Source organism: Lactuca saligna, chromosome 9 (assembly GCF_052625555.1).
Source record: "Lactuca saligna cultivar CGN05327 chromosome 9, ASM5262555v1, whole genome shotgun sequence".
Lineage (NCBI taxonomy): Eukaryota > Viridiplantae > Streptophyta > Magnoliopsida > Asterales > Asteraceae > Lactuca > Lactuca saligna.
In genome coordinates, this window is record NC_136425.1 from 73,889,353 (window position 1) to 73,914,129 (window position 24,777).

A 24,777-nucleotide genomic window follows, 5' to 3' on the forward strand; every position below is an offset into this window, starting at 1 on the left:
AAAACGTTAGGGGGCATTTCTGTAACGATGCATACAAAAATAACACCATCATTCCATTCAGGGGAACAATAGCAAATCCCATTCTGACAATGAAATATCCCCCCTTCCCTCCCCTCCCCGCCCCAAATCACACACCACCTTCATAATCTTTATCATTGGAGTCTCGATTCTTTCTAAAATTATGGGGCAAATGACTGAGAAAAACATGAACAAAGCCAAGAAGGCTTCTCGTGATGGGTCAAACTCATATGTTAGCAGTCCTAATCTTCATAGGCTTCCGACCAACAAAAAAATGATGTTGGTGTTGGTGGTGCTTTTGCATATATGTTTTCTTGGATACGGTATGTAGAAGTGGTGGCGTTGGTGATCAATCCTGTGAGAGTGGTTTTTTAATAAGTGATCAATTATGCAGGTTGGGTTTAGAATAATTAGTTAAGGTGTTATAATATATGATATATACCTTTACAATTTACCCAAACATTTTGGTCTTTTGTGAGAATTTTGGAAAATTGAGCTTTTGTAGTAACGGGTTAATTATCATAACCCTAGCACCACTGCATATTTGGGTATTATCAATATTATGTTTACGTTTCTTTCGTGTTATTTTATTTTTTACTTTTTTATATTAGTAAAAAAAATATAAATTTAAAGGTTATTATCATATAAACATACTGAATTTTGTTTTTGGGTTTAAATGATCATTAATTTTTCCTTTTGTATCTTATAAGTCCTTAATCAATAACCTATTAAAAAGGAAATATAAATTATTTCTCCTACTTTAGTACTTAAATTGTGATTGAAGCAGGAGATGATGGAGGTTGAATAGTGTTTATTCACAGTGGTGAATCTAAAACAAAAATCAATATAGATCTTTATATAAATCAAATGGAAAAAACTATGAAAATGTAGGTTTTTTGGTAAAAATAAGGTAGTTTCTTATGTTTTTTTTATTCATGTTGATTGGTTCCATGCTTTCTAACAAGTCAAATATAAATTAATGTCCAAGTCATCCCAAATAACCGAATAACCGTTTCACATGTTTGAAAATGATATGTAAAATTTTACTTTAATGGTCCAGCAGATGCAAAAAAAAGAAGGAAATACACTATATTTAAAGAAACTTTATATATTATATAATTTTAAACTCAAACGTGACAATTGACAACTTACACTCAAACGTGACACTTTCTTGTGTTTTTATGTAAATAGCCTAATATTTAAAGAAAGTGTATAGATTATATGTCAAGAAATTACAAATTCACTTACACATGAAATTCAAAATACAATAAACATAAAAGAGTATTTAAGAAGATATTTTATATAATCCCTTTTTAAATAATGAGTAAAAAAACTGTAAAAATGGTTTCTATGGTATGTATTATTTCCAAGATTTGGTCCAAACTACAATTTTATTGGATTGATGGTCATTTTGACCGTGTTAGTATGTGGCTTAGATCCCTAAAAAAATTAAAAATTATTAAAATAGCATATGATATATTTTTTTAAAGTTTTTTTTTTCTATTTAATTTGAAGTTTTATTACTATTCAACAGTTTCTACTAGGAAATAATTATTGTACTCTTCATGACCATGGTGCACATGTTGTTTCAAATCTACTTCAAGGTTTGTCTGCCACCTTGTTAAAACCCTGTCACAAGCATCTTAAACAAATAAAATAACATTGCTCTAATGCACTAAATGATAACACAATGAAGCATGTTCGAATCCTTAGGGACACAACTTAAAAATCAATGCCTATTTGTGCAAGGAACACACTAGTCATAAATAGAAAATGTAAAAAGTGGGATTCTAAATATTAATTAAAACTAAAATAACAGTGAAAATAAAGTAAATAAAATTTAGTAATAGAGATGCAATCAACACATACCTGGTTATTCAAAATGTGTTCTATCTAATTTGGTACTAAGAAAAACTAACAAGCTCTAGTACATTCATTTTAACCTAATTAATTAACCAAAACAAGCTCTTGAGTTAATCCTAACTTTACTAACCTAATTAAACATACTCTTAATCAAGTTAGAAAAACAACATTATGATCTTTGTAAAATTCCTAGCAATATTCAATACTTCTTACAAGCTCTGAAGCGTAAACATATGAAATTTTAGTTTATATGAGAATTAAATCACAACACAGAACCAATCTGATACTTGTTACTTATTACCACTATGTAAAAACAATTATGTATTTCAACAATCGATTAACTAGATTGATTTAATCATAAATTAGGTGATCAGACTAAAAAGAACTAAAATCAAACATTCATTAAGCACAAAACCGAAACAACTAGATATAATCACACAATGAAAACCAAATCTAATGAATGATTACATGAAAATTATTGATCTTGCAGAACTGAAATATAGAATTTAGCCAGACATGGCTAAAATCTAATCTAAAACAATAAGAAGAAACATTAATAAACTAAGTCTTACTAAACTGATTGAATGAGATGATCCACAACCTTCATATTTTCAGTAAGTGATAAAAAAATGCAGAAATCGACTTCAAAATTCGTTTTTCGTCATCTGGAAACGTCTAGGGTTTAACCTGAACATATAGGGCGTATTTATACGCAAGCCAACAATGCCAGGAATGAAAAATAGAAAAACACAATAATTTTTTGGAAAAAACATGATCATGTTTTTTCTTCGAAGGTTCCAAAATTCCCGACTTATGAAGTACGTTGCTATATCTAACAAAAACTGAAATACACGATCGTGTTTTATCTTTGAAGTCTCAAAACTTGATTTTTGGCTTGGAAAAGTTGCGAAGGTAAATCGCAATCAAAAGCACGACCATATAGGGAAAAACATGATTGTGTTTTTCCTAAAACATGTGTTTCGGATGTGAAGATTTAAGTATCAGCAAATCTAACCCATGTTCCAGCTTCCTCATGTATTTTAGCTCCATTAAACTCCAATATGCATCCAAGCTGCTTCTAAAGTACCACTTCACTCGAAATATCTAAAAATGACATAAAAACATGAGTTGTAACATCCATAAAATTCATGAAAAATTTTAAACTTTTTAAAATCAACCCAAATTCATAAATTGTTTACAAATCATAGTTTTTCCAAAACATTTCCCAAATATCAGAGTCTCCCAAAATCATAAGTCATAAACAAGAGGATGTGTACGGTTACACCTTCGCCTTCCTACGATCATCTGAAGTACCTGAAACAAAAATCCACAACTGTAAGCTCGAAGGCTTAATGAGTTACCCCCAATATACCGATACATAACAAACAATTCACATAGTAACAATAATAGCATGTAACGGGTCCACAACTCTACGGTCTAGAATACCCTTGAGCCCACAGTATGAGTTTGGCTTGCCTTACAGCCCCACAGCTCATATATGGCTTGCTCCCGAGCCTACATCATAATCGAGCCCACAACTTATGTCTGGCTTGCTCCTTCAGTCCTCGGAATATAATGTTTAGCCCTTAGTGCGAGTCTGGCATGCCCCCCTTGGCCATCAGCTCGCATCTGGAATGCTTAGGAGTCCTCAATATGAGACTGGCGTGCACTCTTGTGCCTCAGCTCATAGCTCGCATACTGTAATGTTTGTTGCCTAAAACACGGAGCAGTACAACCTCAACCCACCCTACACAACATGTCGACTGGAATACAAATAGATTAGCCCTTAGTACGAGTTTGGTATGACATGTACGACCCTCAGCTCGTATCTGGAAAGCATATGAGTCCTCAGTATGAGTTTGGCATGCCCTCCCTGGCCATCAACTTATATCTGGCAGACTCCAGGGTTTGTTGGCTACCGATCGAAGCAGTACATCCTCAACCCAACTCATACAACATGTCGACATGTAACAAATAAATACACATACAGATAATCAAACAATATCACAAGTAGTCCTACATATCTATTAGACTAGTATATCAAACTAGCATCCATATCTAACTCATTCTCAACATATCAATAACTATTAGAATATCAATCCAATGGGCCGGCCTTGGTGCCTTAGACCCTTAGTATAGTGAGGAGAACTCACTTCATAACCCCGAATTGAACTGAAAAAATCAAGGTCTTAAATCACCGCTCCGAACACAACCGCCTATAACCAACATGACTAATTCCATCAAAATTCCAAATTACCAAAATACCATTAGAAGTCAAACTTGTTCAACCATGGTCAAAGTCAAAGTCAATAGTCAAGGTCAACAGTCCATATTGACCCAACTCGTCGAGTGCATCTAGCAACTCATCAAGTTCCTTCAGTGCTCAGAAAAATCGGCCAAAACCATAATCAACTCGTCGAGTTATCTCACCAATCGTCGAGTCCACTCAAAATCCAGAAAGCGGGAAAACCCGACTCCACTCATCGAGTTGGTTAAGCTACTTGTCGATTTTTCCCAGTCTGTACACATTCAGACACTTTTAAGCAAAACCAAAGCTCCAAACTATAGATCTAGTCTTCTAAGGTTATGATACCACATAAACTTGCTAAATTTACGTCCATGCATGGAATTAAAGGGGTTAAAACACTCATATGAAGCTTAATCAGGGGCTTAAGACATGGAGGATGGCCAAAGATTGATAAAGCTTGAGTCTTTAGGCCCAAAGAGGCCTAGAGGTGTCCAGATCTGAAGTCACAACTTCAAATCATGCTCAACTCCGAAAATTGTTCCAAATGGGCCGGAAAGGCACTAAACTTCCATGGGAGAAGATCTTAGAAACAAGGGGTCAAGGTAAAGAATTTTTTACCTCCAAATGGTTGCTACAACAGTGTAAATGTCGGATCTACAGCCTCTTCCTTCAGCTATGCATTAATTACTTCAAGCTTCTTCATGAAATGCACTAACAAACACTCTTTAGGCTCATTCTCTCAAAATGGGAGGTTAGCACGATTTTAGGGATTTCTTTGGACTGAAAGGACGATGAGGGAGGCCGACCTTGAGTTGTAAGTTCTATAAAATAGCGTGAAAAAACCCTGAAAATTAGGGTTTCATAATCAGCTGTCAACTCGTGGAGTTTTGCCTCCCAACTCGACCAGTAGAGAACTTCCTACACGTCGAGTTGAGACCATCAACTCAAAGAGTTTCAAAAAAAAGTTATCTTTTAAGCCATAAACCTTGTACCTGATAATCCGGGTGTTACATGAGTAGTACAAGAATTCTAGCGATAAACATGAGAAAAACATTATTTAAACTAATACACACAAAAAGACATAAAATATGATGCAAAATGCTAATAAAAACTACCATAAAAATACATAAAATGGAATCTATCACACCTAATCAATGTAATGATTAAGGAAACTTGTGGTTTTTTTAACCACACTATATTTGCATAAATTTCCTTTCTTGCCCCCCCCCCCCCTCCCTTTTTGTGACAAATCACGTTCCTCTATGTACAAAGTTCTACTAGTGACATGAAATTTGGCGGAAAAATACTTTAGAAGGATAGAGCTATACTCAAGCCTTAGTTCAGTAAAATCTTGTCCATTTTGGGTAATGTTTATTTTTAGTACACCATTGGCTTTACTTGTAACACCCCGATCTTGGTATGTTCACTTTAACCCTTCTTTAATTCAAAAGTTACATTTTATCCCTTGGAGTAGTACGCGGGGAGTACCACTTGGTACGCGTAGTGTACTAGCTGAGAAGCCAGTACCTGGGGTGTACCACTTGGCACACTTAGCATACTAGCTCAAGAAGGATCGGGACACCGGGTGCATACGTTAAGCGTACGCTTATGTATGCTAGGTGTATGCGTGACTTCTTGAAACCCTAAAATGGGGTATTGCACCATATATATTCATCCTTAACCTTTAGGATTGGCCTCATTTCTTGTTCCTAAATCTCAAGAAAACCCTAAACATCCCCTTAACCTAGAAGAGAGTGAAGTTCATAGCTTGGTAGGAGACTTAACATCCAAAACCCTTCATCACATTGCAAGCTTCCTAAGGTATCAATTCCAAACCTTGACTTGTCAATGTATACTTTTCTTTATGGGTTGATTTGGCACACTTTTGGTCCCTTTTGTTTGGATTGGTGGTTTGGGACGATTTGAATGGATCATTTCATTAGATATGAACTTGTTAGAGTCTTCCTAGGCATAAAGTTGCCAAATTTATGGGGTATTAGTAATCATGCATGTATTAAGCCATTTATTAAGTCATTTCTAAGCTTAAAAGTTTCATTTAACCATGCATGAACGTAAAGTTAGCAACTTTACGTGTTATTCTAGCTCAAGGAAGTCAGATCTACATTTTGGAATCTTATCTTAAGGTATTAAGAGCTTAATGGGTAAAATTGTTAAACAGGAGGAGTACGTTGGGCGTACAAGACACAATGCGAGCACGCTTAGCGTACAGCTGTGTACGCCCCGCATACTTAGTCCGTAAGCTTTGCAATTTTTGGGCATCAAGTTGGCCCACCTTTTTTGGCTTAAATGTTTGGGTCCTTATTGGAGCATCTGAGTGTTAAAGGTTTGGGCCAAGTGAAGGATTGGAATTTAGTGTAAGGCCTAATTTGTAAATTGGTCCAATTATTGGCCTTGGATGGTTATTTAGTGATTAGGCCTTTTTGGATCAAGATTTGGGCTTGCGTCTTAGCCCAACTAAGGAAAGGATAAAGTGGCCATTAACCATAATAATGGACCATTAACTTAGATTGTAATCAAAGTACTAATTGGATGATTATTCTATTGTGATAGCGCGAGGATTTTAGTAAGCCAGCAGTCGGAGACTTTCAGTGTGATTCATCAAATAGAGGTGAGTTTTTGTTACTGTACTTACAGGATCTAAGGCACCAAGGCCAGTAGAGTAATAGATGTTTGTAAGGCCTATGTTATTTCTTTTTATGCTTATGTACTGTATTGATGATGACATTCCTACGTTTTTAATATAGTTAAAATACATTTCTTCATAAATGATTTGATAATATATATATATATATATATATATATATATATATATATATATATATATATATATATATATATATATATATTATATTTCCGGGAACAAATTCTGCAATATTAATCTTCAAAAGGATACTATTATTTTAAAGAAAGCATAAAAAATCGACATTTTCTGGCCGTGAAATTGGGTATGTCACATGTTAGGGCCAGGATCCTCAATGTTTTTAGGATCCTCAAATGTCATCTCAGATATTCAAGATCCTCAAATATCTCAGGATCCTAACTATTACCGTAATTATTATTTACTAACATTTATTATGGTTATATTTCGTTCTTAACTAACATATGTGCATAAATAGTTAAGAGAAGACTTGTCAACATAGTTTTGTCTCAACTATGCTAAAACCCGAAATACTAAGTCAATCAATGTTTACAAAGCTGGTCATAGAGGATCCCGGGAATATCGGAAAACTTCTTAGCTAGTTTAGACTATCAATTGACACATGTATCTCTCACACTGCACACGCTACTTACTCTGAGCTTGCTCTATGAACTTTTTTCACTTGTTCTTACTGTAATACTCTCTGTAATCATCAATTTATATTAATAAAATCATCAAGGCAGGTGAACATTATCACCTCCCAAGGTTTTGTGTCGAAGATCCAAGCAAGGATCAAGGGCTTTCCTTGTAAACAATTGTGTCATTCACTTTACCTTTCTCAAATGCATAATTTGAACATCACATTCTCTCATTCCACTAGAGGATATGATAGCGAGGGCTTGGGAGAGGGAGCTGGATTTGGAGATTGAGAAGAAGAGGAAACCAGAAGGGGTTCAGACAGGGAGTTCGGGCAAAAATCCCAAGGTATCAAATCAAAGATCGAGGTGCTAGTAGGGCTGCAACCGTTGTGGCAAATGCGGCAAGATGCACGAGCGGGTGTGCAAGGCGGATAGTTCAGGCTGCTTTAAGTGCGAGCGAGCTGGTCATGTCAGCAGTGACTGTATTGCTACCGCCACCACCACAGTATCAGACTTGATTTGCTTCCAGTGCAATCAGAGGGGCCACAAGAGGTCCTAGTTCCTGAGTTTAGCAGCAGCAAGACAGGTGGTGGCACCCGCTCCTGCTACATTGAGGATTATAGATGATCATCAGGATCGTGCAGAGGCACCTGTGGCGAAGAGCAGAAGCTTCCAGCTAATAGAAGATGAAGCACGTGTAACTCTTGATGTTGTGACAGGTATGTATCTTCTCCTTATCACTTTATTTATATTCATTGTTGCTTATGTTTATGTGTTTCATTATAGGATCGTTCTTAGTGAACGACAAATCTGCTCTGGTATTATTTAATTTGGGGGCTACTCAATCTTTTGTATCGCTCGCGCTTAGCAAGCGATTTATTGGAGCTCCGGGGGAGCTGGAATATCCACTTGATGTAAAGATCGCGGATAACAGGAAAATACAGGCTGTGAGGGTTCACATGGGGTGTACATTGTAGTTATTCGATGAGCAGTATTCCATGGATTTAGTCGCTATTCCCCTACGAGGAAATAAGGTATTATGGGTATGGACTGGTTGAGCCCCAATGGGGCAGTGATCGACTACGAGCAACAACTTGTAGGAATTTGGACCCCAAGTGGGGGAGGTTTGGTGATTAAGGACAAGAGGTAGTAGTGTGGACCGACTTTGTGTTCAACAGCGATGGCGAGATGCTATGTACAACAAGGTTTCGTAGGTTATATTGCCTATGTGATGGATACGCGGTATAAGGGTAATGCACCCATGGATGATGTACCGATCGTACGGGAGTACCCAGACGTGTTCCCAAAAGATTTGTATGGGGTACCTCCGGAGAGGCAGGTAAAGTTTAGGATTGACCTAGTTCCTAGTGCGGCTCCGATAGCCAAGGCACCATATACAGGAGTTGTCTACACAGCTGCATGTGCTGTTAGAAAAGAGATTTATTAGTCCGACCAATTCACCATAAGGAGCCCCGATTTTGTTTGTGAAGAAGAAGGACGAGTCACATCGATGTGCATAGATTACCGAGAGTTGAATAAGATGACGATGAAGAACTGTTATCCCGTCCTGAGGATTGACGATTTGTTCGACCACCTTCAGGGAGCATCTTGGTTCTCCAAGATTGATCTGTGATCGGGTTATCACCAGATGCGAGTCAGGGACGATGATGTGCAGAAGATAGCCTTTCAAACCGCTATGGTCATTTTGAGTTCGTGGTGATGCCATTTGGTCTTACCAATGCTCATGTCGTGCTCATGAATGTCATGAACTGTGTGTGCAGACCAATGTTGTACCGTTCTGTGATAGTCTTCATCGATGATATCTTGGTTTATTCCAAGACTCAGGAGCAACACGAGGAGCACCTGATGGAGGTGCTGGAGATATTGAGGAGGGAGAGACTTTTCGTAAAGTTCTCCAAGTGTGAGTTCTGGTTGTGCAAGGTGCAGTTTCTAGGTCACCTTGTCAACCAGAAGGGTATTCTAGTCGATCCGGCCAAGGTAAAGGTCGTGATGCAGTGGGAGGCTCCGAGGTCTCCATCTGAGATTCAGAGTTTTCTTGGTCTGGCGGGTTATTTTCGAAGATTCATCCAGGATTTCTCTAAGATTGTTTTTCGATTGACATGACTGACCAAGAAGTCGGTGACATTCCGTTGGGGGCCTGAGTAGCAGGCAGCTTTCGAGACTCTCAGACAGCGGTTGTGTGAGGCACCGATTCTGACTTTACTAGAGGGTGTTGACAATTTCATGGTTTACAATGACACTTCGATCACGGGTATGGGTGCAGTACTGATTCAACAAGTTTGCGAGATTGTGTATGCATCGAGGCCGCTGAAGCCTCACAAGGTGAACTATCTGACACAAAATTTGGAGCTAGGAGTTTTGGTTTTCGCCCGAAAGATTTGGGGACACTACCTCTATAGGGTACGTTGTACCATTTACACGGATCGCAAGAGCTTGAGGTACGTAATGGTTCAACCGAATTTGAACATGAGGCAGCATCGTTGGTTGGACGCCGTAAAGGATTATGACTGTGAGATCCTTTACCACCCAGGGAAGGCCAATGTGATGGCCTATGCTCTTAGCCACAAGGCGGTTGCGGTTCTGATTCAAGATATATGTCTGATAGTGACAGTGATAGCTCCGTTGCTAGACTAGATTTGGAAAGCACTGGTCGAGGGTATGAAGGAAGAGCGCTAGAAGTGTGAGCAGATCATAGGCTGTGTAGCTTCATTCGATTATGATGGTCGTGGGTTGTTGACCCAACATCGGAGGATATGGGTTCCTTACTAGGGCGGTGTACACCAGTTTATGATGGAGGAGGCTCACAATTCGAGATTCTCCATCCATCCCGGGGAGATGAAGATGTATCGGGATCTTCGCCCTAATTATTGGCGACCCTGCATGAAGTGGGACATAACATGGTATGTGGAGGGGTGCTTGACTTGCAGGAAAGTCAAGGCCGAGCACTAACGATCTCACGACATGATGTAACCGTTGGACATTACCATATGGAAATTAGAAGATATCATTATGGATTTTATCACGAAGCTTCCCAGGACCATACATGGAGTCTATTCGATTTGGGACATCGTGGATTGCTTGACCAAGAGTTCTCATTTCATCCCGATCCAAGAGATTATAGTGGACGAGAAGCTAGCCGAGATCTGTGTATGTGAGCTGGTGGCACGTCATGAAGTGTCGGTGTTGGTTGTGTCAAACCGAGATGTTCGTTTCACTTCCATGTTTTAGAAGTAGTTTCATAACGATATGGGTACTTGTCTTTAATTTAGTACAGACTTTTACACTTAGACGGATGGGCAGAGTGAAAGGACGATTCAGACTCTCAAGGACATGATGTGTGCATAGACAGTTATCATACTAGCATAGACAAACCTCCCTTCGAGATACTCTATGGGAGGAAGTGTAGGTCCTTAATCTGTTAGGGTGAGGTCGGTCAAAAAGTCATAAGGAGTATTGAGGTGGTACTTGAGACCATGGAGAAGATCCAGTAGGTCCAAAGCAGGCTTCAATCTGCTCAGAGTTGGCAGAAAAACTATACCGATAATCGTCGATCAGAGCTAGAGTTTCAGGTAGGGGCTATGGTCCTCCTGAAGGTGTCACCTTGGGAATGTTTCATCCAGTTCAAGAAGCAGGGAAACCTGGGCCCCAGGTGCATCGGTTCGTTCAGGGTTTTTGCCCCGGGTGAGCCGGGTTACTTATAGTTTGGATCTTCTAGCAGAACTGAGTCAGGTCCAAAACACTTTTTATGTCTCCTGGATGCGAAAGTGCTTAGTGGATGACTCCGTAGTTGTGCCTTTAGAGGATATTTAGGCGGATGACAACCTAAACTACATCGAGAGACCAGTAGCCATTCTTGACAGGAAGACGAATGAGTTGAGGAACAAGAGGTTGGAGCTGGTGAAGGTGTAATGGTTGCACCAAAATGGGTCCGTGTGGAGTTAAGAGCCCGGGGACGAGATGAGGGATCACTATCCGGAGTCGCTCAGGGAAGCAGACTTCGAGGAAGAATTATGATTCAAGTGGGGGAGAATTGTAACACCATGAATTGAGGTAATGATAATTATTTAATTTTTGTAATTAATTATTGGACTATGATATTAATGTTGAGTTATTGATTTGGACCTTTATTGATTTGGATGTCATATTTATGGGCTGACGGAAGATGTATGTAGGGCATAAGCTTGGTGTACGTGGGGCGTAGTAAGTGTGTTGGATGCAGGGGTTGATGCACTTACTCGCAACGTACCAAGGCGAACGCGCAACGTACACAAGCTTACCCAAAACCCTAATTTTTAGGTTTTAATTCATATATATACATCATTATGACCCAATCCCTATCCTCCTTACCAGCCTCTCAAACTTAGAAACCCTAGAAAACCTAATATTCTTTATCTTTGAGTGATCATGATCTTAAGAAGTCCATTTCGTGGCTTAGAGCTTGGAAGGAGAAAGAGGAAGTTAGCAAAGAAGACCTTGGGTAGCTTGAGCATAAGGATCTGAGACATCATCATCATTTAGCGCTAATTTGAGGTAAAATGCTCAAAACTTGCCTCATGAATGCTTAGATCATTTGTAATGGGGTTTTGGAACTTTTTGGTCCCAAGAATGGAGCTTTATGGTTCCAACTCTGTTTCTAGGCTTAAGGTTGCCACCCTTTGTGCTATTTGGGTCCCAAAGACAGAAAATTTACCATCTTGAAGGTCTTAATGTGTCCATGCATGAGTTTTAGTCATTTCTATGGATGTAGATTGCCATATTTCAAGTATAGGTCCATTTGGGGGTTTACAAGCCACCACGTAATCAACTTTATAGGTTAAGACACTTTATTACACTTAGATTTGTGTGTGGAACTTAGGGTCTGAAGGGATTAATTCTTCTGGAGATTATGGCTTAACATGGTAGTATGATGGGCGTACAAGCCCATACGCGCAACGTACAAGCCATGCAAGCTGTAAGCTTAGCGTACAGAGGAGAACGCCCCGCATACTCATTGGATATGGGTTTTTCTCCATTCGGGCCTCGGTTTGGGCCATTCCATGGACTTTGCTATTATGGACCATACTGGGCAATCAAAAATAAGTTATATGGGGCTGATAATATTTTTGGGCTTAAGGGAAGGCCCATTTGAGGAGGTGGGCCCAATTTAGAAAATTGGTCCATGTGTAGACCATTAATAGGCTTGGAAAGGCTATCTAGAATTGGGCCTTTCATGTTATGGAATTGGGCCTAGGTCATGGAGTATATTAGATAAGGGGTAAAATGGTTATTTTACCCTAAGAATGATTATTGGATTTTGATTAAGTGTTATTTTGCACTAATAACTCGGGATGATGTTAGAGCAGCCGTTAGAGATTTCATATCGTGAGATTTTGCATTCACCTTTGCGAGGTGAGTTTTCCTCCTGTATGAATGAGTCGAAAGCGCCAATGTCGGCCCGTATATGTATGTTAGTATGTTCCGGACTAAGGTCCGATGCCGGGAAGTGCCTGATGTAGGTTTATCTTTTGAAGGATTACGTTCCGATGTCGGGCCGTGCCCGATGCAATCATGTGACTAAATGCTACATCTACAATAATAAATCTTTTAGGGTTAATACCAATCTAATCTTATAAAATAACAAATCTCTGGTTTGTTGTAATTTTAAGAGCTTCTTGAGGTAGTAATTTTTCGGCTTCAATCATGATTGATTCACAACAATTTACCTGCAATCAACACTTAAATCGTTTCACAATCAACACTTAAATTGTTTCACAAGATAACAGACAATTTGAATGCTATTGTTTTGAAATTTGATGATGATAAAGATAAAGAATCAATTCATAGAACATTAGGTAATAAATATATAGATGAATGTTTGATTACTCTATGGACATACAGACAAACAAACAAATCCCAACAATTTAATATTTAAGAAGGATCTATGAAAATGTTCAAACTTAAAATATTATCAATGAAGTTAAGGGAGCTCAAATAAAATAGAAAGTTGTTATAATCGATTTCAAATAGTACATCCAAACACCCCTAATTCATTTATGTTTATAGTAATTAAATATTGATCGAATCAAGCTAAGTATTCAGCTATTCAATTTTATTTAAATCTAATCAGATGATATAGAAATGAAGAAGGGGATAATGATGTAATGCTACAAAAATGTTTTTAGCACTGACCTCGAAGAAGCGTTGCCAGATGAAATCAAGAATTAGATTATGATGGACTGGTAACATATAAGCAATATACTAGGGTTTCTACAATAACTAGCCTTCATCTAACACCCAACAACAACACTGCAAAACCATCACCACCTACTCAGTACCGCCGCCAATGATTGCTCATGTAGCACCCTCCCAGGAAACAAGCCATCATGAACGAGAATAAGGAACGATCATAGAGTTTTCTCCGTTGCACTTTCTTACTCTTTCACTCATGCCGATTCAAAATGAGTGAAGAGAGAAACGAACATCTGCTCTGAACTTTTACCAACCATCAATTGAAGAACGGTGGTGTGATTTTGTCCTTACGGTGCGTACATGCGTATTGCTAAGAAGAGAAGAAAGAAATGGCTTTTTCCAATTTCACATTTTGGGGAAAAGAAAACAAGTAAAAAAGCTAAAAATAAACATGAGTTATTCATTCGTTTTGGTTAGTTTTTATTATTATTTTGGTTTTAACATAAGAATATTTTTAATTATTTTTTACAGTTAATCAAAACAAACGTTTTTATCTTTTCTTGCTTAATTCAAAATCATGTACGTCCTCTTTATTTTCTTTTGAAGTTATATGAGTTGCTTTATGATGTTATATCATATTAATATTGTTATTATCATATGTTAATAAAATATGTATATTAAGTAATTATATGAAGTTTTTATATAACTTTTTTAAAAACATTAAATATCATAATGTTTAATACAAACTCATTAGTTTTATATTTAATAAAATGATTTATATGCATTATTCTTTTTTCAAATATGTTTATATATAGTGATCATAAGTGGTTATATATTTATTATGATTTTATTAAACATATTATGTTTTTGTAATTTCAACCAATCATTATATATTTATTAGCTATTAAATTTATTATTATTGTTGCTCAATAGTTAAGTTAAAATTTAATTAAAATTATTTTTATATTTTTTACCCTGGTTTCTACCCGTTATAAATTAGTTTCTTAGTGTTTTAATATCTAATTTAGAGTCTTATCGTGATTTTAACCGTGCTTATTTAGGAATGAGCTCCTTTAACAAAGGAGCTCAATAGCATTTAACATGATCTTGAGTTGAACTTTAATTAGCAAGTCGATTTGGAATAAATCACGAGAAGCATAGCTCACTTAGTAGAGGTGAGCATGGTGCGGTTTTCAGACTAAACTGAACCGCAAACCGCATGGTGCGGTTTTTGCATTTTTAAAACCGTTGGGTGCGGTTTTGCAATGGTTCGGTTTTTCGGTTTTTAAATGCGGTTTCGGTTTGTATCGGTGCGGTTTCGGTTTTTAAACCGTGTTAAGAATTTGGTGCAGTTTTTTTTATGTTTTTTTGTGCGGTTTTTTAAAACTGTAAGAACTGAAAACCATGTGCATATAAGCTTGTATTGTGCTGTTTTTTTTAATACATTCATTTTCAGCTCAAAACAAAATTACATAATCAAAAATTGTAAGTCGCTTAAAATACAACTTGTGACTACTCTCACAAACTAATTAATGATTGAAGGTTGGTTGATTTTGACTTAATTTGTTACAAGCTTATTACATGTAATCGATTAGTACGTTTGGCTAACAATAGAACATTTCTTTTGCACGCCATATAGTTTCATACAAACACAAAATAAACATATAATAAATATATTATCGTTTATAACTATTTTAAATAGAATGTATATAATAAACATTGATTGATTTATTATTATACACGCTTGCGATGCGGTTCGGTTTTGATGGACCGGTTTTTAGGATAGAAACCGCACCGCACCGTTGACCTTCGGTTTTTGCAAAAATTAAATCCGTATCATTGGTTTTTGCATCGGTTTCGGTGTTTCGGTTGCGGTTTATTGCGGTTTTATCGGTTTTTCTTTAGTCGGTTCGGTTTTTGCTCACCCCTATCACTTACGCACGTAGATATATTCTATTAAACATAAATTACTACAGGAAATATAATAAGATTTAGAATAATACATTATGCATAGATTTTATTTATTAGAAATATAATATCATTATTATATACAAAAACCTTCTTTGCATAAGAAGATTGCGTGCATTTCACTTACCCCTCTCCTTTAGCGCGTGAAAATGAGAGTAGCATTTTTCAGTGAAGTTCAATCGCCTATTTCACCGCCTTTCTCCACCGATGCACACCTTCCACGGAGCTAAACATGTGGCTGCTGTAGATGCTTAAGAAAAGTTGTCGTCCACCACCGATGATGCTCCCGTCTCCCAAGAAACCCTTCAGGTTTATCTCTGGTGCTTACTCCTCAAGATATCACTGTCTCTACCTTCTTATTCTCTCTCTTTTGTTCATTCTCTCTCAAAAGCCACCGCTCCAAAATCGTCTTCTTCCTATGGTATGAATACAACTGTGGCTTGGGACAGTGCCGCTATACATCGTCCTTTGTCCTCCCTTAATCCACCACGTCGTCGACCTGCCTCCCTAACATCGAAATACAAATGTTCCTACCAAATAAAATTATGACAAGTGTCATCTTTCCATATTTTTTAAACTAAATCATTAAGATTATATTAGGAATATATCAAATACAATTAAATTGAATGATGATTTGTCATAATTTTAGTGGGTAGGAATAATTATAGGAATAAAAGGTAGGAGGCAATTTAATTTCTCATGATGCAATGATTATTTTTTTTGGTAAGCATATAAGTTGTTTGTTAAAATTCCTCAACCATAATTATTATGAAAACTATACTTCCCATATGTGTTTTACAAATCTTCAGGAATTAGCTCCCTTTATGATATGAAAGATCATATACAAGCACCTTGGCATCCATTTCACATTTCTCAGCTTCATCATGAAACAGAAGTAAGCAAAATTAATTATCCCAAAATTTTCCTTATTAAGAACATTCAATAGTTCAATACCTTGATATCAAATTTATTTTCGGAACCTATTTATAGATTCTAATTTTCTAAAGCACAATGATATATTCAAGAATATCAAGTGCATAAAAAGAGTGTAAATTAATAAAATAAAATAACTCAAAAAGAATAAATCACTTACTTTGCCAGCCATTCTAAGAGTGGATATTGCTAAAATACCTTAACGACCTTCATTATCATTAAACATACTTTGCAAGGCTTCTACCACATCCCAAGCTTCTATGCCTTTCATTGAAGCTAATTGGCATGGTATTTGAGATTATTTTGTGGTCAGCATGACAAATGTCCAACACAATCATTTCTTCATTAAGAATAAAATCATTAGTAACCAAGTCCGTTTTTGATCATTTTATTTATGCTACTTTGATGTTTTTATATACCATGATGTCTATATTGTTTAGTTGTTTTATACTTTTATTATATTAGTTTTTTTTTAGTTTCCCGTATAGGATTTTTGGCCAAAAACAATCTTAAACTACTTATTTCAAACTCACTACACTTACATTACCTTTTTAAATTATTTGTTGTTATTTTAATCGTTGTTATCATAAGATATTTTATTTTTTTACTATTAGTCAAAGATCACATAAAAACAATCATTATGAGGTCTTTACGTTTTTCTGTCAAATTTTCCTTTATTAAATATCTAATTCTATATTTGATCTTCATTTTCTTATCATGGTGCTTCAAGTCGATTCTATAGAAATTAAGAATAGCATGATTCTAAATCAAGTTCATGCTCAGGTATGTATTGCACATCCATTAACATCACTCACGGGGTAGTCCTTTAAATCTTTAGCCCTTTTAATAAAGAAAGCTTACATTAGCAAATTATGTAATATAACTCAGGGTTTTAGTACACTCAACATTTTCTTATATATATATATATATATATATATATATATATATATATATATATATATATATATATATATATATATATATATATATATATATATATATATATATATATTATGTTATAGAATGAAAAATATGTATCATTAAGAGGCTATGTACATTTGGATTCTATCAATTTTCAACATTGTTTCAAAGCTATTTAACATTACTTTTATGAGTGTTCCCATTCCTTTGTGGTTGAAGATATTACAAACTTTTCATCAAGTGGTAAAATTTTTCACAATTTACTGATTTCATATATAATTAATTCATTATGCTCTAATTTGTTTACCTTGTCGTAATTGGACAGGAGACAACTCTAAGGACCCAAATGGAAATGGCCTGGAATGGGAGCTTCTGATTGTTTTTTATGTATTATAACACTTATTTCTACCTATTAAGTCATTATGCTTTCAAGATTTCATTAAGGCATTGTATTTTGAAAATTTCATTTGTACATAGGAGTTGTACTTTCGACTTCTACTGATTCCATGGTTGTACTTAAACCTTCTATTACGACGAATATAATTTCAGTAATTATTTGTGTATTGTAGCATCATACTTGATTTTGTTCTATCGACACCATACCCGTCTTTGACATTAGAAACCACCGTGGGTCATGCTAAGCATGGCCCGAAAAATATCCCTAGTATTATACATATAATACCCATTTTGCGGCTGGTAAACATTGACACACTATTTGAATGTGTCATTGTGCATGAACACCGTGTGATGCCGTGCCTTTGGAGTTAATTTCGCAAACAAAAATAATGGTTAATTTGCTGCTTGGTTGGGTTAATGTGATTATCACTGACATCGAAAGGAAATAACCTACACACTTGAAGCATGACCTCGATACCGGCAAGCTTCTCCAGTCACGTCGTCGGAAATTCCAGATGGTCGCTAGCTGGAATGAGTGCTCTGGTCACCGGTGGTACTCGTGGAATCGGCTATGCTGTGGTGGAGGAACTCGCTGAGTTAGGGGCAAGAGTACACACATGCTCACGTAACGAGTCTGAACTCAATAAACGCTTACAAGAATGGTCGGAGAAGGGCTTCATCGTCACTGGATCTGTCTGCGACTTATCTTCTCGTCCCCAACGGGAACACCTCGTTGAAAAAGTTTCGTCTCTTTTCGGTGGCAAGCTCAACATCCTTGTAAGTTCTTGACTTCTTCCATTGTTGCCCAATACTCACGTTTTTTTTTTTTTTTTAACTTGAGCAGTTATCAGAACACTTACTTCCATAACAATAACATAAATGTTTCCTGTAAATAAACAACGTTGGGATTAGTATAGTGAAACCTACTATAGAGTATACAGCAGAAGAATACTCAACGCTTATGGGAACCAATTTCGAATCTTATTACCATATGTCTCAACTTGCACATCCTCTTTTAAAGGCTTCTGGAGTGGGAAACATTGTGTTCATTTCATCTGTTGCAGGTCTGGTTCATGTTTCTGTTGGGTCTGTTTACAGTGCTACTAAAGGTATGGTTAATTTGTCCCAACGTGCAACTCTATATGTGTATCTGATGTCTGGTTTACATGTACAGGTGCAATGAATCAGCTTACAAAGAATTTAGCCTGTGAATGGGCTGAAGATAACATTCGGAGTAATTGTGTAGCACCATGGTTCACTAAAACCTCCCTTATTGAAAATGTAATTGATCTTGTTCATCTTCCTTTTTTTTTGTGTGTACTGATTGATAATTAATGGTGGATTCGTGTACGTATCTTTGTTTAGTATTTGTAGGGTGCTGATGGTAAGGAGTTTGTGGATGCTGTGGTGTCAAGAACTCCTATGAAACGCATTGCGGAAGCCAATGAGGTTTCATCTCTAGTCGCCTTCCTTTGCTTACCTGCTGCTTCTTACATCACTGGGCAAACCATTGCTGTTGATGGAGGATCTTCAGTCAACGGTTTTCCGTAAGTGTAATGTAGGGTCTTTTAGCGAATGCTTGTGGACTTCGTTTCTTTTTTCAATTAATATTACTTGCTATTGTGTTTCGAAACAAACACCATGTTTGCATAAATACAAAAACACAAGAATATAGTTTTGTATTGAAGTTTGATGGTTGAGAAAATTTAAGCATGATAGTAATTTCATTGTACTCTATTTGAGGGTTATTTAAGCACTAAAATGATTTAAAAGGTTAGTTGATGTCAACTTTTTAACATAAATCACAAAATAATAATCAATTTAATAAAGAGTAAATTATCTGAATGATATCTATATTTTGGGATAACTTGAGTGTTATTTTATTAACCCGGATCTATATAGTTTTGTTGCGCGGTTGATCGCTAACAAAGATAACAAGACAGTTATATCTTTTTTATTTAAATTAAAGTTTTTTTTATTGTTTTCTAATTAAATAATATGATTAATTCAATGGGACCCGTTAACCCATATACCACCACTTTTCCAACTAGAATGCATGCAAACAGTAACCCTATCTTGTCCACTATTCTTCTTTCCGGAAGGACAGTGTCTTATCCGGCGATGTAAAAAATGTAATTCTAGTTAAACTCCATCTCTGGCCTCTTGCCCTAGAGTCACCCACCTAATTGTCAACCCTACATGTTGATCGAATGAATCTGATTTTAGAAAAGAGCTTCACACAATCGATTTTATAAACAAAAACCTCAAAAATTGTGAATTGGTTTTTCAAAACCACGTCATAACCTTCACACACCAACCCTACTGCATATTAGTAAAATAAGCATTGCCTACAATCAACACTGATTAAACTGGCCATGCTTCCTGTCCTTAGTATGTTTCAATGATATGTGATCTTATTCTTACATATTCTTGATGGTTAAACTAGCCATGCTTCCTATCCTTAGTATGTTATTATTCCAATCGACTGACCCAAGTTAGTTGTACTTTGAATTTGTTCTTAATTTACATACCCATACTTGTTAATTTACATTGACATAATTGATTTTGTGTAACACCATGTTCCGAATCGTTTCCTATTTCGAGGTGGTGACCAAAGATCGGGAATTATCAGGCTTAAAACCGTTGAGGAAATGAGATATGGACCTATTTTGGATATGGGTGATGTAAATCTAGATGATAAAAATGCAAATGAGATTTGGACCTATTTTAGTAAATGTCAGCTCGAACTTTTATGGAAATTGGATTTCTATTCTGGAAACTTTATGGCAATTTTGAGATAATAAAAGTGTAGAGCTTCTCGTTGCCTTTTCATGGTAATAAGGATCTTCAGAAACAAATATATAATGAAGAAGTTATGGCCTTCAGAAGAATTAAGGGTTTTGGGAAAAACCCTAGTACGTGAGGCGTATATAGGGAGTATGCAAGGCGTACTCTTGCGAGGGCCCTTTCGCGGGGCGTACCTTGGCATACGATGAGCGTAGTCAGCAATTGGATCGCGAAGCTTCGGCCTCGTACGTTGGGCGTACGAGGAATTCATGAAACCCTAATTTATTTGTGTTGTACCATATATAAACACCTTAAGACCTTATGGATGGCCTCTTTACTAGCCCCCAAACCTCCTTAAACCCTAAATCATCCCTTAAGCTTTCTTGGTGGTGTTCTTGAACCCTTGAGAGGTTTTAGTGGGTGTTTTGCTCATTGTGAAGGAAGCTTTGAAGATTGAAGGTTCCTTGATTGGAAGGAAGGTCATGGATCCAAAATTATCTAACTTTTTGCAATCTCTTTGATGTATCAAGTTCATTGACAATGGTAACATTAGAAATCCAGAAAAGCTTTCTCTTCCCAGTGGAAAGGGATCAGCCATGGTCAAGTCGTTGTACCCAATGGTAAAGAGAAAGGCTAACTCTGAGATAGTCTCGTGTACCATTCCCAAAAAGTCCATATGTTTCTTTTGCCAAAAGAAGGGGCATTGGTTGCAAAGCTGCCAAATTTACCTGAAAGTCCATAAGGATGGTAAAAGTCAAAAAGTTTGACTTTGCTTTAGGTAAATTCCACTATCTAACTCTATTAAGTTCCTATGTTGAGATTCTTAATACATAATGTAATGTAATTACATTTTGATGTTTTGGATAATCGAAGGAAACTTAAAGAAAGAGTAAGCTGATTCAGATCGTTCAGAGATGGATTTCAATCGCATGCTTCGATTATCAGAATTTTGAGCTACTGCTTAAGACGTATGATAGATTTCTTAGGAATAGATAACAACATATTTTTCATATGTATTTCCATTGTACAGATAAGTTTTTTCGCAAAATATTTCAAAAATAAAGAAAAGTTTTTTTTATTTGAAGTATCCTTACAATGGCATTTGTGAATATTGTTGTTTATATGATTCCATTGATAGCAATATCAGAAAATGGATTTGATTATTTCGTTTATGTTAGTATCATCATTCACTAAATTAGGAAAGATTCTCATCAACCAAGTTTCAGTTGGATAGAAACTTGGAATCATGCAACTTGTACTGTGTGATGAATGAGAATTTTCATCTTTAGGAAATTAAGACTAATTCCTTGTTCACATGTATATGTGAGTCAAGTGAAGGACTAGGGGATCAGATACACTTAGTTGTGTGCTGATCAGGTCCAGCACAAAGAACGATAAGGATATTCATCATGATTTACTAAAGTTTAGTAAATATGGTTGTGCTTACAAATTTAAGTATAATTCTGAAACATTGGAGAGTACTTCAGTATCATGTTTTATTATCATCTTAATGATTATAAAAAACCATATCATAATTGATCCTCTAAGGGCATCTTAGTAAATTTGTTTGACTAAGAAGAAGAATTGTGAATTGTTGAAATGGTTAAATTAAAAGATGAATCATACTTTGTTCCAAAATTGAGTCTTAGAGTAACACTCCAAGATCATGTTTTGAGTGACATAATGTTAAGAAGGTTTAAAACACTTATCAATTGTAGAGTAAAATGTTTTCTATTCTTGTAAATTTAAAATTGGTAAGTGGTGATGTTTTTTATAAAACGAAGACCAACTAAGACCAAATGTGTGAAGTGTTTATCTTGATAAGAATCCACACTAACTCTTGAATATCTAGTTGTCAAGTAAAGTTCCTTGACAAAGTGAATCTTATATGTCAAGAGGTCAGTGGGAGTCTTAAAAATCTTGAAAAGTTTCAAGAACTAATCGAGAGTAAACATATTATAAATCACTAGTACACGACTTGAGGTTTGTTACCTATCGTGTTGACATATTATTGTTTCTGTGCCCATTCCAGTTAAAAGTTGACTATGCATGTGACTCCTATGAGTTCTCAATCGTTTGCATGACAACTTGAAAGACATGGTAGGCCCTTGTGCTACCAAGTGTCAAGAAGTTAACATTGAACAAGTTTAGTACATATAAGTTTGGATTTGTCACTAGCCTTGTCTTATGATTATGGTTTGACAAATTCACATGGATACGAACACATACACCATAAAATCTAAGTTTCATAAGGTTTCTCTTTTATTCATGGAAATGGTTGTGAGGAAACGCTTTCACTAAGTAGATTTTAAGGAGATAGAATTGTGATATTTGCATTCTCAAATTCAATTATGATTACGGCATCCCTTTTCATAATTCAAATTGTAAGGAATGGAAAAAGGGCTAAACATTTAAGACTTATTGTTGTAAGGTCTTAAATTGTTTAAACACACATGTGAGCTATCTAAGAAAAGGCGTATGAGTTTGGGAATCTTAGATAAAGTCTTATTAAAGCATCTTGTATTAGAAATCTGAACTTTGGTAATGAAAGTCAATAAAATATTGATTTCTAGAAGTCCAACTGATTTCTGGATACATGTCAAAGCTAGTGGGAGCATAAGTGTTATGCAAGTAAGATAATAATTATCATGCTAGTGGGAGCATAATTTATTATGCTATATGTTGGGAGCTAGCAATGTCAATTATAGAAAAAAAGTTTAAAATCGCAAGTTGCACGGTTTAAAAAGTTGTTTTGCTATAATTAAGGGAGAGAAATTCAAACTTCATTTCAAATCTAAAAACTTAGATTGAGCTTTTAATGAATTTTAGTCAAATATATATATATATATATATATATATATATATATATATATATATATATATATATATATATATATATATATATATATATATATATATGAATGTTATGTTGGAATGATTCAACATAAGGAAATTCGATATATGGAAAGTTTAATTGTGTTCTCATAAATTTGGTTATGATTACGTCATCCCTCTTCATAATCTAAATTTTGAGAACATGGCAAATAGAAATATTATAGCAAAAGAATAATTAAGTATCATGTCTTTATGTTAGACATTATGAATCGTATCCCATATGCTTCTAGTATGGGATCGATTGCATATGCTATAATATTATCGTGTTCTATATTTTCCAAATGCCTAGGGCATTTAGAGGGAAAAGGGAATAGAACCGGATATGACTAAAGTGGTTAAACAATTGTCAAGGAAAATCGAAGGTTCGCTAAATATTGGTCGCCTAAGGACAGTTGGAAGTATAGTAATGGACATATTGACATTACTATGAATAGAAATGAGTCTATTATAATAAGTCATCGTATAGAGAATCTGGAATGTTTCCCTATTAGGTGTTGAGGAAAAGATTGGAAAATTAGAAACTTTTCTGCGAGAAGGATGTTAAAAGGAATGTACTTTGAATCTGAGACTTCATTTCCATGGAATTGTCTTGTAACAATCTCCAAAAGGAGTATTTTGTAATATCATTGGTCAAGTCTCTGTAACTTTTAGTACCTAGACATTACAAAAGAATCAATGCATGATAGTTTAGAATCTAACACTTTCTAGCAGTGACAAGAATTTGGAATTCTTATAGTTGCAATAAGGATTTGGAATTGTGAAATGAGCATCATTGAATATTTTCAATTGATCTATTTCATAAAGTCGGGACCATAGATAAACATAGTGTGCATGCTTTGAGCATGACATAACTATTGTTTTAATTCAATTATTAGGTTGATAAATCAAAACATTATACAATCAATACTGTGTAATCAATATGGCGATTAAATAAAACGTGTTTTATTTATATTCATAAGTTCTGAGACCATATTGGATTCGATTACTCTTTTATTTCACTTTGCATGTTTTGACTTCCCGAATAACTAGTGTATTCAAACCATCCACAGTTGATCATACTTTGGAAGTAGCTATTCAGGAAAGACTGTCATGAATGGGTCTGCAGTTTGTCTAGGACAAAGTGGTTGTAGTGTTCATGAGTACCCCTGCAATATGATTCGAGTATTGGATCCAACCCACGCTCGTCTGAATCACTTCATGGATTTTTTCACGAGTGATCATGAGACGATAATATGTTATATTCTTCAAACGGGGACGTGTGA

The 24,777-nt window shown here is 35.8% G+C and overlaps 1 pseudogene across 1 annotated transcript; it reads left to right on the plus strand.

Annotated features, from left to right (window-relative positions):
• The first annotated feature begins 18,011 nt into the window (after nucleotides 1-18,011).
• LOC145015083 (tropinone reductase homolog At5g06060-like) lies at nucleotides 18,012-19,584 on the plus strand (annotated as a pseudogene). The gene is made up of 4 exons (XR_013665728.1): nucleotides 18,012-18,609; nucleotides 18,725-18,942; nucleotides 19,008-19,114; nucleotides 19,199-19,584. The product of XR_013665728.1 is annotated as a tropinone reductase homolog At5g06060-like (transcript).
• The last annotated feature ends 5,193 nt before the right edge of the window (nucleotides 19,585-24,777 follow it).